The sequence below is a fragment of the Hyperolius riggenbachi genome, chromosome 9 (assembly GCF_040937935.1).
Source record: "Hyperolius riggenbachi isolate aHypRig1 chromosome 9, aHypRig1.pri, whole genome shotgun sequence".
Lineage (NCBI taxonomy): Eukaryota > Metazoa > Chordata > Amphibia > Anura > Hyperoliidae > Hyperolius > Hyperolius riggenbachi.
The window spans coordinates 172,989,467-173,002,807 of NC_090654.1; the positions used below are offsets into that span (position 1 = coordinate 172,989,467).

Here is a 13,341-nt window from a genome sequence, read left to right on the forward strand (position 1 = left end):
AAAAAGTGAGAAATTACTCCTGAATATAGACAGGGTGGGGTGATGAGAGTACAGTTCTGGTGGTGGTTGGGTTATTTGCTTTCTGGAACTCCCACTCTTCTGGTAATAACTGCTGGATACTGCCCACCAGAAATCAGAAGTACTTCCTTTACTATATACTATAATTACTATATTTATTGCAAAATGTACAGGCATGCAATGCACACAAATCCACTTTTTCTTAACGATACCAGTACAAGTAAAAGCAAACAAATTAGTACATCATTCTAATGCTGATTGATTTCCTACTTGTTTGCAGGAATAGAGCCTTATTGGCCCAACACTTATTAGTTAGCAAATAAATAACATCATTCTGATTCAAAACTTCCAGCAAAGAATAAAAAAAGTTATTACTGCGTAACTGTTTCTGAACACACACAGGTGAAATCTATGCCTATATGCAATAAGTTATTAGTTGGCAGGCTCCCCACCCTATTATAGGCCTGCTGCACCAGGTAAAATGTCACATCAACATCACAAACTTATCTTAAAGACAAAACTATGCGCTGCCTTACAGTCCACCTAAACAGTCCTTTAATAGCAACCGTCCACAGTCTTCCAATACGATCTTCGACTTCAGTATACCTCCAAATAAGACAAAAATAAAAGGAAGAAACAATTGAGCGCATAGACTGTAGTCTCCAGGAGTTCCACGTCCAAAATTTCCTGCGTGGTATGTTACTGTATCACCACTGTGTCCCACCACTACTAGGGACTGCTCTCACCTTATGGTGTGGCTGCCCAGGCCCACAGACAGCAACAACAGCGTGTTTAGCCTATACACTGGCACTCGCCTCCTTCCAATCTCCTCAATCATATTGGTTTTGTGTACATGCAATGAAAATCATAAACTTCATACCACAGACTGTTTCGCACTAGTTAAGATATACACCTTCACCCAAAGTATGGGCATATTACAGTGTCTTGTTAGGGATCACCCTATCAGCACTCACTGTGATCCCCACACCTACAGGTACTGCGCTCACCTGAAATGCACGCTGCCCAGACTCACAGACAGCTCTCAGCGTTTGCATGCACAGTCCTGTTCTGGCTGTTTCAAGTCTCCCTTTTACTTCAACCACTCCTCATAATTAATATACCCACTGCAACAAAATCAGACCTCCATAGCGTAAAACCATTTATTAAAGGTATATAAAAAGTAGCCTACTCACAAGCATAAAAAGTTTTTAAGCATATAAAACCAGCCGGAGGATGTCTCCTCCATACACTGAATCATCTCCTGCCCGTAAGCAACACCCTACCTGTTTCGTCATATGACTCATCAGGGGCTCTCTGATGAGTCGTATGACAAAACACGTAGGGCGTGGCTAAGGGGCATCAGGTGATTCAGTGTATGGTTTTACGCTGCTTTCATTTCTGTCTAGTTCTCTGCACAGAAATGGAGCAGCCACATTTAAATACTTGACCACTGAGGGGTTTTTCCACTTTATGACCAGAGTAATTTTCACCTTTCAGTGCTTCCCCCTTTTCATTTGCCAATAATGTAATTACTACTAATCACAACAAAATGATCATATCTTGTTTTTTGCCACCAATCAGGTTTTCTTTGGGTGGTTCATTTTGCTAAGAATTATTTGATTCTAAATGCATTTTAATGGGTATAATAAGAAAAAAAAATCATTATTTATCAGTTTTCCGCCATTATAGTTTTATATATCCACTTATATATTATATATCCACTGTGGATAAAACACACACATTTTATTTGTTCATTTATTAATTTATTGTGCCATTTAAAATATTTCCCTAGTACAATGTATGGCGTCAATATTGTATTTGGAAATAAAGGTGCATTTTTTCAGTTTTGCGTCCATCACTAATTTCAAGCCCATAAATTTAAAAATTAACAGTAATATACCCTCTTGACATACATATTACAAAGGTTCAGTCCCTAAGGTAACTATGTATTTTTTATATTTTTTCTTTTGTAATGCAAATATTTTTCTGGGTTACTAAGGGAGAGTGTGGGAGGGTAGGAGTTAATTTTAAATGTAAGTGTGGGTCTTTTTATTAAAAAATAAATGTATGTAGGTGTAATTGTAGTATTTGGCCACAAGATGTCCTTGCGCATTATTTCCTACTAGCGTATTATAAGTACGCGAACAGGAAGTAATTCATGGACCTGTTACTTCCTTAGATACAATGACACAGGCATCTAATTGATGCTTTGCGGTCATTGACACAGGGACTTAGATCAATGAATGGGAACTGTGTTCCATTCACTGATCTCCCTACTAATCAGCAGCGATGTGAACGAGTGCGGGAGATATCGTGGAGCACGCACAGTTCTAACCAGCATTTCTAGAACTGCACTGTGGTTAAAGGATACCCGAACTGACGTGTGAGATGATGAGATAGACATGTGTATGTACAGTGCCTAGCACACAACTAACTATGCTGCGTTCCTTTTTTTATTTTCTCTGCCTGAAAGAGTTAAATATCAGGTATGTAAGTGGCTGACTCAGTCCTGACTCAGACAGGAAGTGACACACTGATAAGAAAATTCCTCTTTTTATCTCTTTCTTGCTCTCAGAAGAACATTTCTGCCAGGAAAGTGTGATATAGTTGGAATTTCTTATCAGTGAGGGTCACACTGTAGTCACTTGTCTGAGTCAGGACTGAGTCAGCCACTTACATACCTGATATTTAACTCTTTCAGGCAGAGAAAGTAAAAAAAGGAACACAGCATAGTTATTTGGCACTGTACATACACATGTCTATCTCATCACGTCACATGTCAGTTCGGGTATCCTTTAAGAAAAGCACAAATCCATTCCTAAACTACAGCAGATTAAGCAATGCTTAATAGCACTTCTACACAGCTTGTACAGTGCAGGCTAGGCATGATTTGTGAAGTGCTCCTTCCCCTGCTGTATCGTGTGAAGCTGTTCTGGGCTTAACCCATATAGTGCTGGTAATACAGCAGATGTATTGGTTACCTCAGCAACAGCAATTCCCTCACACACTGCACTGCCTGAGAAACTTTCCTAACTTCTCCAATTTTACAACAGTTTAAGAAGGTCACCCCTTTGATTTCTCTCCTAGTGTCTCAACTCCCCTATGAATTGTAAGCTTTCTAGGGCAGGATCCTCCCACTCAGTTTTCCTGTTTCTATTGTCATTTTTCATATGACCATGACCCAGCAATGCTGAGGTTTTAAATGGGTAACGTAGTATTCAGCATAATGCGAGCAGTTACATTTGGGAGCCACCATAGGCGCCCATTAAAACATTGGTTATAAAGGTACATTTGTGTGTGGGACTTTCCGGATAAAATATCGGACACCGTAGCTACAATTTGCAGCGTGGGTGGCCCTGGCGTGTCTTGCACCCAAATTTACCTTCATAACCAAAGGAGATTTTAATGATTAGGCATGGTGGGGTCTTTAGGGGTGGGGGGTGTAAGGTTAGTCGCCCACCAGGGCAGTTTTAGGGTAAAATTACCAATATTCTAATACTGTTATTTTGTGCCCATTTCTACAGTTGGCGCTTTGATATGTACACTTTTAAATCACACATCAACTATGTATGTATTTGTACTTGTGTTGCTCATATATTTATGCTTTACAGTATTGTTGGTATTGTTCTCTGCTACGCAAGATGTTGGGGCTACATAAATAATAATAATTTGAAGTTTAACCCCTTTAGGACCGCAGTGTTAAAGCGAAACTGTAAATTCCTTAAAAAAAAACAGTTTCCCTTACCTGGGGCTTCCCCAAGCCTCCAGCAGCCGTCCTGTCCCACACTGGTCCTGCCCGAGCCTTCGTTCTCCCGTGCCAGCTACTTTTGTTACCGCCGACTTACAAGCCTACGGCAATTGCGCCTGCGTGCCCCGGGCTACGCAAAGCTTTTTTCGCGTTCCAGCCCGCCATAGCATCCTGTGCAAATAGCGCAGGACACTATAGCTAATAGCGCAGGATGCTATAGCGGGCGAGAATGCAAAGAAAGCTTCGCGTAGCCCGGGGCGCGCAGGCGCAATTGCTGTCGATGCGGTAACGAAGCTGGTGCGGGAGAACAGAGGTTTGTGCAGGACTGGCGCGGGACAGGATGGCTGCTGGAGGCTTGGGGAAGCCCCAGGTAAGTCAAACTGTTCTTTTAAGGGATTTACAGTTCTGCTTTAAACCCCTCTAGTGACCAGGCCATTTTTTACTAAATGGGCCACTGCAGCTTTAAGGGCTTGCTGCTGGGCCGCACAACTCAGCACATCCGTGATTTCCCCCCCCCCCTTTTCATCCCACCAACAGAGCTCTCTGTTGGTGGGGTCTGATCGCTCCCCGAATGTTTTTTTGTTGTTATTTTTTCTTTAATAAAATTGTGCATTTTTTTTTATATTTTTCTCTCCCTCCCCCAGTCAGCCTATCACAACGGATAGTGTCACACGGCTATCCCCAGTACAGCGCTGCTGTAGATCGCTGTACATAGTTATTAGATGGTGGTTTCGCCATCTAACAGTCGGGATCGCCGATGGGAGACTGAAGGCAGAGGGGAACTCCATCATCAGAGCAGAGATCTCCTGCAAGCCCCATAAGAAGCCATTCACGCCAATCAGCGTGGAGTGGTCCTGGGGCTCCCGTCGCGTTCACGCTGGTTGGCGTGGAGCGGTCGGTAGGTAGTTAAAGGACCACTATCGTGAAAAAGTGTAAAATTTAAAATAAATGTAAACAAAATGAACCATAAGTTACAATCTCCTATATTGCTGTCACTTAAAGTAGGTAGTAGTAATCTGACAGAACCGACGGGTTTTGGACCAGCTCATCTCTTCATGGGGGATTTTCAGCATGGACTTTATTCTTCATAAAGACACTCCCTGAAAAGGATTTATTCAAATATGTTAGTCAGCCTCCATGCTCGCTGCACAGTTTTTTGGCAGTTGGATGGAGCAGCTGCAATTTACTAAGTGCTTTTGAAAATAGAAAAACCACTGAGAATCCCCCATAAGAAGGTGAGCTGGTCTAAAACCTGTCAGTTCTATCAGATTTCTACTAACTACTGTAAGTGACAGCAAAATAGGAGAAATGTAATTTATAGCACATTTTACTCTGGGAAAAATGTACAGTACTTCTTTTTGCATTTGTATATGTTCACATGCACTCTACATTTTTACAATTTTTGCGATGGTCCTTTAAAGAGACTCTGAAGCAGGGCCGGATTACCGACCAGGCAACAAAAGCAGTTGCTTGGGGCCCCATTCAGAGTCAAAGGGGCCCCATCAGCACATAAACCAGCCCTCGCCATCCTGTCAGCGGTGGCTGGATGGTATAATGGTTAAAGGGACTCTGAGCAGTGCAGTAACTATGCAAAGTTGCATATCATTTTAAAGCTCTCTTTCTCCTCTTTCCAATGATATATAAACGGCCGCCCTATGCCTTTTAGTTTTCGCTATATTCGCGATCGAAATCACGGCCACAGGACGACTTTTCTCCAAAGTCGGCAGCTCGATTCAGCACAATGCAATGAAATATAAGGAACCCAGGGGGATATAATTACAAACATCATGCTGGTAGGTGTGAGGATGTAATTAATTAGGTGTGGGTATGCTTAAAGGCATACCCACAGGCACTGCTCGGAGTCCCTTTAAGGGCTCTGCGTCTGACACAGGAGACCAGGGTTCGAATCTCGGCTCTGCCTGTTCAGTAAGCCAGCACCTATTCAGTAGGAGACCTTAGGCAAGTCTCTCTAACACTGCTACTGCCTATAGGGCGCGTCCTAGTGGCTGCAGCTCTGGCGCTTTGAGTCCGCCAGGAGAAAAGCGCAATATAAATGTTATTTGTCTTGTCTTGTCAAATGATGCCGTGCGCTGCTGATTGTCTTCAGAGCCAGGCTCTCCGCCTAGGTCCCCCTCCTGCTACTGTGCGCTGTGCCGCTGCCCACTCCACCCTCCCTTCCCACAGACCACAGCTGCAGCACGAATGATAGCAGCAGATGGCAAACGCACACTCACCTATCCATGATCCAAGCGATAGAGATCCCGTCATCTGAAACCCATCTGTCTCTTCTACAGTGCAGCCGCTCGCTCTGAACTTCCTGATTCTCAGATCAGACAGGAAGTAGGAAGTAGTAATAGTAGTAGTAACAAAGTGGCAGCACTCTAGAGGATACAGATGGGCTCCGGATGACGGGACCTCTACTGCTTGGATCGCAATAGGTGAATGTGAGTCATCTGGTGCTGTCATTCTCCCCGGCTGCGGCTGCCTTCTCTGCTGGACTATCGTATTCACTGGGATGGAGGCTTCATGGTGGCTGTCTAGTTTGGGAGGAAATCGGTTGTTCGGTGGTGGGGGTGGTTATGTAATTCTGTCTGAGGAACGGCTTCCGGTTTGGCGGTGTCCAGAGCTTTCTGCTTTTCCTAGGCTGGAGATGCAGGGGGAAAGTGCTGTTGCTGTGATAGCTGGCGCCCCCTCTTCACAGGGGTGCCCCAGCCCCTGAGTGACAACGTCCCAGCCATTCATCTCTCCCTCGGCAGTTTGTCGCTCCTATTCCCTGTGTTGTGCACCCACAGAGGAAAGTGGGCTGTTGCCCATAGCAACCAGTAGCTCGGCTGCCCCGGTGTGTGTGGCATGTTGCTGTGCAGCTGCATCTTCTGATTCTATTACGACATGATGGGGGGGGGCCCAAATCAGTTACTTTGCTTAGGGCCCCATGTAGCCTTAATCCGGCTCTGCTCTGAAGTCTCATAAAATTCAGCTTTTTATTGCAAAAACGTCTTTAACATTATAGCCCTAACTAAAAAGCTGCATCCCCGCGGCTGTAATCTAACTAAACCCCCCCCCCCCAAACTCCCTGAGAGGCAATCCGGGCAGCGCTTCTGTGAAAGGAGGCAGAGCTGTGGCTGAAAGCTCTGCCTCCTACAGTAGCAAAATCCACGACCATTTTGCGGGGGAGAGGGGTGGGGGGGGTAGCTAGGGATTAGGGTTGAACGATTTTCGTTTTTAAACCGAAAATCGTGATCAGGGGAAAGACGATATTCGGATCGTCAGTGCTGCGGTTTTGCTGCGGTTTTCGCCGCTGCTCGTACCTGCTCTCTGCTCCCGGCTCCCTCCTCCTCAGTTACACACAATATGTAAGTGAAAGCAGGAGGCCAGTGAGGGGTTATTAAGTCGGACCATGCCCTCTCCCTCACAGCGTGACAGCCAGGCTGTGAATAGGGCTGAGACGGGAAGGACGGCTCGTCCCGCCCCTACCTCCGGAAGATCAGAAGAGCCGAAGACGCACTGCCCGGGGAGCCGTTCACCGTAATTAACTAACACTTCGCTGCCCGGGGAGCCGTTCACACAGTAATTAGCTAAAACTTTGGTGCCGCTGCTGCTACTACTGTTACTGTGGTCCCCTCTGCCTAAACCCGTGTGCTGCTGCCTGGCTGGGGGGGGGGGGGTGACAATGACTCGTTCTACTGTGGTCCCCTCTCTGCCTGTCCCGGGGGTGACCGTGAGTGATTATAATCATATCACCCTACCTCTACATATATCTAGCTGGAAAAAAATATATACACATACATACACATATATATATATATATATATATATATATATATATACATACACATACATACATATATATATATATATATATATATATATATATATATATATATATATATATATACACATACATACATACATACATATATATATATATATATATATATACACATATACATATACATACATATATATATATATATATATACATATACATACATATATATATATATATATACATATATATATATATATATATATATATATATATATATATATATATATATATACATACATACATACATACATACATACATACATACATACATACATATATATATATACATACATACATACATACATATATATATATATATATATATATATATATACATATACATACATATATATATATATATATATATATACATACATATATATATATATATATATATATATATATATACATACATACATACATACATACATACATACATACATACATACATACATATATATATACATACATACATACATACATACATATATATATATATATATATATATATTATGTATACACACACGCACACGCACGATTACTAAGTTCTACACCTGAGTTAAATGAGTTATCAGCCTTTTAGAAGTAAAGTAAGGGCTACTTACCTGGGGCTTCTTCCAGCCCCAAGCTCCCAGCATGTCCCTCGCCGCAGCTCTGCACGCAGCCGTTTGCCGCCGCTGCCTCCCAGTCCCCGGCGTTGACGTCAGGCCGACCTGCGCAGTATGCTCCGGTCCACGTGGCGGTGATTGACAGCGCCGCTCGTGCAGGTGCCGTAAAGGCCGACCTCCAGGTCGGCCTGGCGTCATCGCCGGGGACTGGGAGGGAGCAGCGGTAAACGGCTGTGTGCAGAGCTGCGGTGAGGGACAGGCTGGGAGCTTGGGGCTGGACGAAGCCCCAGGTAAGTAGCCCTAATTTTACTTATAAAAGGCTGATAACTCCTTTAAATCTGGGTTCACACATGTTGCGGTTATGTGTCATGGATAGTGAGAGCAATCTGATCCATCCTTGCCTATCAAAAATCGTGTATTGAATCGAAATCGCAATTTCTGATAGAAATCGTGCAATTCAATCTTTTCCTAAAATCGTTCAGGCCTATTAGGGATTTAGTTAGATTTCAGCCACTGGGATGCAGAGTTTTTGTTAGGGCTATAATGTTAAAGACATTTTTGCAATAAAAAGCTGAATTTTATGAGACTTCAGAGTCTCTTTAAGGGAACCTGAGGTGAGTTGGATATGGAGACTAACATATTTATTTCCTTTTAAACAATACAAGTTGCCTAGCTGTCCTTGTGATCCTGTGTCTCTTTCTATACTTGAAGCTGTAGACCCTGAAGTCTGACTAGATTAGCTACATGCTTTTTTCAGGCAGAGACGGATTAAGATGCAATGGGGCCCTAGGTAAGGTAGATTTGGCACCCCCATGTGGTCCTTTTAGTAAGCTGAAGTGGAAAGAGGTCAGAGAAGGTGACAGGATGGCCCCTTGACACCCCCACTACGCCCCAGGCGCTTGCCTGGGTTGCATGGTGGATGATCCTGCACTGGTTTTTGGTGTGTGATTCAAACACTACTGATGCCACAAAGATCAGCATGACTGCCAACTAGTATTGTTTAAAAGGAAATAAATATAGCAGCCTCCATATAATTTGGTTATGTAAGTCCATTAGCAGCAAAGTGTGATACACTCTTGCACTCTATCATCTTTCTCTCATAGCTAGCATTGGTGAGTACACACATCCAATCTTGATTTGCAAATGTTACCCCTTCTGTGTAATAGGAGAGATTACTTGCACAATCTGTTCAAAGCATTCAAAATATGTTAGTCCTCAAACTACATGGAAGGGGTAAATGTGGCCAATCAAGATTGGATGTGTGTAATCCCCGTAAGTAATTCAGAAGTTTGTTCTACGGTCTGGGGGATTCTACCAGACAAGAAAGCCTTTGCTTTCCATGCGCATCAATGAGTCTTTGGTGCCCACAACACTGTCACTGATTTACTGGTTGTCCTTCCTTGGACCACTTTCGGAAGGTCCTAACCACTGCAAAACCTCACAATACCTGCTATTTTGGCATTCTCCTGACCCTGTAATCAAACAATCACAATCTGCCCTTGTACATTACTCAGATCATTACACTTGTCCATTTTTCTTGCTTCTAATACATTGCCTACAAAATCTGATAGATGTCAAGATAGTTATTGTTATTTCATGTTATTCATTAAACATCAGGAGTTTTAATGATGTGGTGTTGATGGTGAGTGTGTGCATTCATTAGGTATCATTAATATACGTGTGAAGTTACCGATTGATTTGAAGCACAGTGGATTATATATTTATACTGTCAGCAGATGCCTCTTGCATCTGTGAAAGCTTTCTCAATGCACACAGCTTTTACTGTGGTAAAGCCATATTTTCCCTAAGCTGCATGTAATGCAGGGTAATGCAGCGTAACTGGCGCTTAGCGTAGGTAAAAGGCAAAATCTGTCTCTGAGCACACACCCTGTACAGTCAGTCAGTGATGGCTAAACCATATTGGCAAAATGTTTTTTAATGAAGAACTGTAAAGCAAAAACAAATATTTTCAGATCAAGAGCTGCCACAAATACAAGATAAAGCCCAAATTACAGTAAATATTTAATTGGCAGTGCATGACAGCATTACCAAATCAATTACCATTCTGAATGTTGAAAAGTACGTTTAGCTAGAGCAAAAAATAATATGGTTTCTCATCTTGAAGAGGTTAGCTCAAAGATTACATGGCAGGTACAAAATAAAAGAGATCCTCCGGGTCAGAAAGAGTAGCTTTCTGTAATTGTCATTAACAGCATATGTGTCCGTTGCATGCATCTGCAGAAACTGTATGTGGAAAGCCACAATAAGTTAGTTTAGAGCTCATTCACACTGGGCTGGATGCACGTGCATAAATGCTGAAGGTTTTTTTGTTTTTGTTTTTTTGAGCCAATATGAGTTTGCTATTTATGTATTCATTTTATTCTTCCATTGATACCAATCAGCAAATATGGTTATAAACATGCAGTGCACTTCTGTGCTGAAAATTCACATATAAGTAAAGAGGCTGCCCTAAAGGATTTAACAGTCCATGTATTTTCAAAGCACTGATCAATATTAACTATAAAAAAAAAACAACTGCCCACATGCAAAGCATAATTGTGAAAGTCTATTTGCTGTGAAAACTTGAAATATTTATTACAAATGCTACTGCACTGAGATGAAGGTGGGGAACTCTCGTTTTTTGATCTCCAAAAGGGCTGCGGCCCACTACTCACGCTTTTGCAGCACTTGCCCCTCCTCTGGGGATCGGCAAATTATTGCAACAGTCGAGCCCAATGGGCCCATCCACACTGAAAATCACAGTGCGATCACGATTTTCACTAGTTCATGAGCATGCAGCTCAGCACAATTATGGGTACAATACCATTCCCAATGAGGGGAAAAAAACCATCACCACTAAGGGTTTTTCCCCTTTATGGACCAGATACATTTTTACATTTCAGCGATCCTCCCGTTCATTTGCCAACAGCTTTATCACTACTTATCACAACGAAATGATCTATATTTTGGTTTTTTTGCCACCAATTAGGCTTTCTGGCTGGAAAGTGTAATGGTTAAGGGCTCTGCCTCTGACACAGGAGACCTGGATTCAAATCTTGGCTCTGCCTGTTCAGTAAGCCAGCACCTATTAAGTAGGAGACCTTGTGCAAGTCTTCCTAACACTGCTACTGCCTATAGAGCGCGTCCTAGTGGCTGCAGCTCTGGCGCTTTGAGTCCGCCGGGAGAAAAGCGCGATATAAATGTTCTGTGTTTGTTTGTTTGTGTCTTTGAGTGGTACATCTTGCTAAGAATTATTTTATTCCAAATGCATTTTAACAGGAATATTAAGAAAAAATGAAAAATTGCATTATTTCTCAGTTTTTGGCCACTTATTTTGGTAACTATGGGAGAGTGGGGGAGGTAAAGGGTTAATTTTAATGGGGGGGGGGGTGTATGTATTTTTATTGAATTTAATGTTAGGGTTTTATTTACTATTTGGCCACTAGATGTTTTGTTTTCATTATTTTCGTGATTGAAATCGCAGCCGCCGCGATTTCGAACGCTAAAATAGCGAAAACTAAAAGGCGTAGGGCGGCTTGGTATGGTATGCATCTTTCCATAGTTACTGCACTGTTCGGAGTCCCTTTAATGTTGTAATGTTTCCCCATCAAGTGTACAGTGCTGCGTTATATGCTAGGGCTTTATAAATAATAATAATTATAAATAACTTTTAATGACAAGTGTCAGAGTAATGTTTGACTCTGAGCACTCATTTAACCACTTGAGGACCCACCCTTTACCCCTCCTTAAGGACCAGCGCTGTTTTAGCTGATCTGTGCTGGGTGGGCTGTGCAGCCCTCAGCACAGATCAGGGTGCAGGCAGAGCGACCAGATCGCCCCCTTTTTTCCCCATTAGGGGGATGATGTGCTGGGGGGGTCTGATCGCTCCTGCCTGCTGGGTGTTGCGGGGGGGGAGGCACCTCAAAGCCCCCCTCCGCGGCTAGATTCCTCCCCTCCCTCTCCTACCTGTCCACCCCCGGTGATCCGCGCTGCACAGGACGCTATGCGTCCTGTGCAGCCAGTGACAGGCTGTCCCGTCACATGGCGGCGATCCCCGGCCGCTGATTGGCCGGGGATCGCCGATCTGCCTTACGGCGCTGCTGCGCAGCAGCGCCGTACAATGTAAACAAAGCGGATTATTTCCGCTTGTGTTTACATTTAGCCTGCAAGCCGCGATCGGCGGCCCGCAGGCTATTCACGGAGCCCCCCGCCGTGAATTGACAGGAAGCAGCCGCTCGCGCGAGCGGCTACTTCCTGATTAATCAGCCTGCAGCTGGCGACGCAGTACTGCGTCGCTAGTCCTGCAGCTGCCACTTTGCCGACGCACGGTATAAGCGTGCGGTCGGCAAGTGGTTAAAGAGACACTGAAGCGAAAAAAAAATTATGATATTATGATTTGTATGTGTAGTACAGCTAAGAAATAAAACATTAAGATCAGATACATCAGTCTAATTGTTTCCAGTACAGGAAAAGTTAAGAAACTCCAGTTGTTATCTCTATGCAAACAAGCCATTAACTCTCCGACTAAGTCTTAAGGTGGCCATACACTGGCCCGATTCGCGGCCGTTTCGACAGCAGATTCGATCCTGGGATCGAATCTGCTGCCAATCGTTCGCGGTAAATGCACCCGCCGATCCGATTCCCTCCCGAAATCGGATCGGTCCGTCGATCGCGCCGTGCGGGAAATTACCCTCGATCGCCCGCGGGTAGGGAGCGCGTCGCTAGCGGCGGCCGATCCGGTATACATTACCTGAAGCTGGCTCCCGGGCATCTTCTCCGCGCGGCACGGCTCTGTTCCGGCTCCATCCTGGCGCTTCCTGTGTCACTCCGTGACCAGGAAGTTCAAATAGAGGGCGCTCTATTTGAACTTCCTGGTCACAGAGTGACACAGGAAGCGCCGGGATGGAGCCGGAACAGAGCCGTGCAGCGCGGAGAAGATGCCCGGGAGCCAGCATCAGGTAATGTATACGGGGGGGGGGGGGGGGGGGACAGGCGGCAGAAGTAGCTCAACAGATTGTGATCGGTTTCAGGCTGAAATCGATTCACAATCTGTTTGCAGTAAAGGCAGCCATACGATCCCTCTCTGATCAGATTCGATCAGATAGGGATCTGTCAGCTGGTCGATCTAATGGCAAATC

At 44.0% G+C, this 13,341-nt stretch overlaps 1 protein-coding gene across 23 annotated transcripts in view; it reads right to left on the reverse strand.

Annotated features, from left to right (window-relative positions):
- The window catches only part of ERC2 (ELKS/RAB6-interacting/CAST family member 2), a 1,931,514-nt gene that overhangs the window by 1,897,034 nt on the left and 21,139 nt on the right, over nucleotides 1-13,341 (reverse strand). The window lies entirely within an intron of this gene.